Here is a 5639-nt window from a genome sequence, read left to right on the forward strand (position 1 = left end):
AACTCCGCTTTCCTACTGGTTCCTTGCGCTTGGGTAAGCTCATTACCACACCGATTGGTCCACAGCTTCCAGTTGGCCAAGCCATTGGCCCGATGGGCACGAGTAGGCGGCGTGATCTTCCCTTCGTTAAGTGCAAGCCAGAAGGGCGATTGCAACATTCGACGGGCCGCGGCTTGAGCGAGTGGTTGAAGCTTAACGAGCGAGGCTGTGACAATCTGGCACACCCCTCCGCCACTCTCCTTTTTGGCAGCGGCGCGCGAGCGAAAACAGCTGTTGGTTCCTGTTCGCTTTCGGAGGAGAGCGAACTTGATTCTGGGCAGTTTGCCCCCCTACCTGCAATATCGCAACAGTTATGATCAATGAAAACCATTTTAAGAAGAGCGAGGGAGTGCTTTTTTTAAAAAAAATGCAGGATGACCTCGGGCAGTAGAGCGAGTAGACAGGAATGAATCCGCGCTACTACATGTCAGTTCCAGCGCAACAAATTAGGTGCATGCCATTGTGCTGACCTAGTTGACTCAAAGGCAATTAAAGGCTAGAATCAGTAGTGTAGTGGCAAATTCAGAAGTGCAGGGTCCCTTCATGTTAATCATAGCCATGCCCCCTCCCTGCTTATTTTGCTGTGGGGTAGAGAATGAAATTCTTGTTAATGCCTAGGAATGCCTATCAGCATGAAAGAGAAGAGTGTTAGCACTGAGAAGAGTCTTCTCAGTGTTGGACACGCCTCCTTTCACTCTATTTGGCTCCAATCAGCAGGAAAGGACAAGGAAGCATGTTAGAGGACTCTTCTAAGTGGCTAATACACTCCTCTTGTATGCTGATTGGCTTGTAGGATGCTGGAGACATAGGAACCCTGCTGACCCTGCTTCCAAAAAAGTAAAGGGTCTAAGACCCCCTAGACCCAGCACATTTTTTTTCATTTCATTGGCGATCACTCGTGGCCAAGTAAGATTGTCTTCCAGGGTAAGGTCTTTAACAGTGGGTCCATAAGTGACTGTGGAGGCCAATTCTGGATCCACACAGCCTCCCACAGTGAGGACATAGGTTTCCAGATGGAAGATGGTCATGATGAGGATTTGTTTGATGCACCTTCTGCTTAGCTAGTTTGTCCCTTTCGCCCTGTACTCGTGCTTCTTCAAAGTCCATAGCACCTTTGATAATGGCCGACCTCCAATTGGGACGCTCATTGGCCAAGGCTTCCCAGTTTTCAATGCTTATGTTACATTTTTTTAGATTAACATTGAGAACATCTTTAAACCTCTTTTGCTGTCCACCGATATTCCGTTTTCCATCCTTAAGTTGGGAGTAAAGTAGCTGCTTTGGAAGACGGTGATCAGGCATTCGAACAACATGGCCGGTCCAGCAAAGTTGATGTTGGAGGATCATTGTTTCAACACTGGTGGTCTTTGCTTCTTCCAATACGCTAACATTAGTCCGCCTATCTTCCCAAGTAATTTGCAGAATTTTCCGGAGGCAGCCTTGGTGGAATCTTTCAAGAAGTTGGGAGTGGTCCATGTTTCACAGGCATACAGTAAGGTCTGTAGTACAATGGCTTTGTAAATAAGCATTTTGGTCTCCCTGCGAATATCCCGATCCTCGAACACTCTACGCTTCATTTGGGAGAATGCAGCACTCACAGAGCTCAGCCCCCCCCCCGAGACCCAGCACAGCTACACCCCTGGCTAGAATGGTTTAAAGCCAGATCACCTCATACTAAAAAAATTGACACAAACACGGATTAGAATGCACTGGGTTGTTCCTAGTGGACATTGGAATATATTGTATGAATTGTCAGGTGGTCACCAAGATATATTGAAAGCAGGGGTCAGATGCGGAACTTAGGATCCTCCAGATGTTACTGAATTACTACACTATCACCTCTGACAATTCGCTATGACAGCTGGTATTGGCAGGTGTTAAAATCCAGCAACAACTGGAATGACAAGGGTTCCTAACCAGTCAGAAAAGCATTGTTATGGGTTTCCTGCCGGTATGGATTGTCCTAAGGCAATCCCCGGACTTGACAAAAGAGTCTTTATAACTGTGTGATATGTTGCCATCATGAAAACTAAATAGTTAGTCAATAGCTCCTTGATACAGGATCATCTTGAGAATGCTCTGAAGAAGGGAAGTTTATTAGAAGAGAAGGGAGCAGACATTCACGCCGCCCCCCCCATGAGGTAAGTCAAATGGTTGTGTAAGGGAGAAAGCAGTTTTGAGAAAGGCATCCTGATACAGAGGGATGGATGTTGGGTTGCTGTGAATAAAGAGAATATTTAAAACTGTTTGCCTTTACCTATGTTCAACCTGTATATGTGTAAATAAACACACATTACAAATGCTAATTAGCTATCAGTTACCATCTTCCCAAGGACACCAAACTTGTCTAGAACTGCAGCCCTGGAATGTCTCACCACTCAGAGAAGTGGGGTGCACAGACAACACAACTGTCCTTTGAAATGGTTGTTGTGCTGGCAATTGTACAACAGCTAAACCAGTTTCAATAGGTGCCATTTAGGAAGCCAGTGTGGCGCAGTAGAGTATTAGACCAAGGAGATCAGCATTCAAATCTTGCTCATCCATGAAGATCACTGGGTGACCTTAGGCTTAATGTACATGAGAGAAAGTCTGCTTCTGTGTTGGAATTGCTTTTTAATATGTTTTTAAACTTTTTAAAAAAACTATGTTTAACTTTTTTTAAGATCTCTTCAAAGCTTTTTTTAAAAAATGTTTTAAAAGTTGCTTTATTTTAATGTATTTTAAAGTCTGTTTTTATGATGCTTTAAAGTGTTTTTAGTGCTTCTGTTTGCCACCCTGCGCTCCTGTTGAGAGGAAGGGCGGGATATAAGTCAAATAATAAATAAATAAATAAATAAATAACAGTTAGATGGGCTGTGAGCATCACAGGCTGAGGTGGGAGGATGGCTTTCTATATGCACCTGATACCAAAGTTGGGGTGGGTAGATTTGAAATTCTGCCAGAATGCATTTAATGTGGTAGCAGCACTAAATGGTTTTTGAGCAGTGGATTGAATAGATTATTTTTAAAATGTCTAAATTTATTGATCCTAACCCCACCACCACTTGCAATGCAGCTTGTATACAACTACTTTGCAGGATGTGTGACAGTAATCAGTCCTACCCTCAGACCAGTAAGCAATGCTAATTTGTTACCACAACTGGCTCAGTTTGCTACTTTTGCATTTCATTCAGACCGCAGATTCACTGTTTGAACATGCTGGAGGATGGGCTATAAGTATACTGCAAATTCCACAGTCACCTGCTACCACACAAGCATGGAATTGGCCTTGGGTTGTACAGTTAGACATCACATTTTTGTTTTAAATTCACAAAAGTTTATTGCTGTTGTCATACAACTGTTGGCTCAGCCAGGGGTTAGAAGGAATCACTGTATAAATTTGTTGCCTGTCAGTCTGAGGAGACTCTGAACTTTGAAAATGAGATGACTGTCCTGCCAAAATACATGTTAATATTATTGCATGTGAGAATTCTACATGTGAGAATTCTTACCTGCAGCTCCTCCTTATCCTGGGATGAAGTAGAACGATGTATGTGTTTCATTTTTTTTCTTACATGAGGATAAGGGAATACAATTCGGGTTGTACTTCCCCAAGTACTGCCTCCAAATTCCCAGCCCCTTCTGGCAGAGCTTATTTCTATTTCCTGGGACTCACTCTCACAAGACTTCTGTTTCTAGCCTGCTGCTGGCCTTCTCGACTTCTTAGCTTTTTTCTGTGGTAACTGCCACAGAGAATTACTCTTCAGTAGCACCTTGCCTGGAAATCTTAGGTGGTATTCACTCACTCACTCTTTGAACTCTTTCCATGGCAGGCCTGGAGTTCTTTCTGTTACAAGAACAGGCTGCCTGCTCTGCCACAGAATCCCTCCTCAAAGCCTTGCCTGTTTCTTCTCTCCTTACACAAGATCTGTAACCGGGACTACTTGGCCTGGGCCAATCATAAGCCTGCCTGACCAGTCTTACAGTATTTCTATTGCTGCCTAAACATAAAGATTTTACCTTACCGTGATTGGTTTAGACTCCTTACAGTTGGGCTACAGCCCCCTCCCTTCCAGCCTTCCAAGGACACATTTTACACACAGCTTAAGCCTCAAATTAGCATCTGTTCCGTTTCATGCACAACTATGTAAAATAATTACTTCATCATGGCCACAAAATGTGCCATTATGTCACAATTACATGTTGAGATTCAGTGTCATATTACATTCCAATATGCCATTTCCTCTTTTTATGAAAATGTTAAAACAAAATGCTAAGAATTCTGGTGAGCAATGTGGCAGGGGCAGGGCAGGGGCCAAGAAGTAAGGCAGGGGTCCCTTGCTTTGTGGTGACTTGGAGTAAATTGCTCCAATTGCCCTGCCCTCTAGGCAGCCCTGCAGTGTTACCAAGTTGTATCTCTTGTGTAGGATTACAAAACAGATAAACAGGCCCTGCTACTCCCAGGCTTTTATTTATTTATTTATTTATTTATTTATTTGTTAAATTTTTATACTGCCCCACTAGCATAGCTCTCTGGTGGTGTACAACAGAAAGTATATACAATAAAATCACATAAATCGGTACAAAAACATATATATAAAAATCCACAAATCTAAACCAATTTGAACATATTAAACTAAAATGACTGAGCAAAGAGAAAGGTTTTAACTTGGCGCCGAAAAGATAGCAATGTCGGCGCCAAGCGCACCTCAACGGGAAGACTATTCCACAATTCGGGGGCCACCACTGAGAAGGCCCTAGTTCTTGTAACCATCCTCCGAGCCTCTCTATGAGTCGGAACTCAGAGGAGGGCCTTCGATGTTGAACGTAGTGTACAGGCAGGTTCATATCGGGAGAGGTGTTCCAGGAGGTATTGTGGTCCCGCGCTGTATAAGGCTTTATAGGTTAAAACCAACACTTTTCCCCAGCAATGCCTACAAAAAGGGCCCTTCATTTTTTACTAGGGACATAGCACAGGCATTGCATTCAAAAGGTCCCGAGTTCAATCTCTGACATCTCCAAGCAGGGATGTGGAAGACCTAGAGAGCTGCTACCAGTCAGCATAGACAGTAGTGAACTAAACGGATCAGCAGTCTGACACAGTATAAGTCAGTTTCCTAAGTTCACCCTATGTCAGCAAACCAATTCATTCAGTGGTCATCATCACAGGAAAGTGGATGGGAATCAGGGATGTGTAACATTGGGAAACTGAAAGCTCCTCTATTAATTCAGGCTAAGGTTCAATTTTTCAAGGAGACAAATGGTGCAATCCTCACCCCCCTGAAAGCAATGTGGGGCAGGGGCGGGAGGAAGCCACTGATTTTGAATGGTTGTGGATTGTGCACACAACACATTTCATGGATGATGAAATGAACAAACTGACGTCATATGGAAGGGCAAATGCTCTTGTAAGTTAAACAGGAAGTTGGCAACTTGCTAGAGACCAAGAAACCAAAGCCTCCAGTAGGTAAACAACTGTGAAATTGTCCAGCCAGCCAACCTAAGCAGATACTCTTCTACTTTTATCATCAAAAGTGAACAGAAGTTGTAAAATGACAAAATGAAGTGATGGATTCTGCAAGACATTCTGATAAGTTTTGGAACAAAAAAGGTCAGAGTAT

The sequence above is a fragment of the Rhineura floridana genome, chromosome 1 (genome assembly GCF_030035675.1).
Source record: "Rhineura floridana isolate rRhiFlo1 chromosome 1, rRhiFlo1.hap2, whole genome shotgun sequence".
NCBI classification, from domain to species: Eukaryota; Metazoa; Chordata; class Lepidosauria; order Squamata; family Rhineuridae; genus Rhineura; species Rhineura floridana.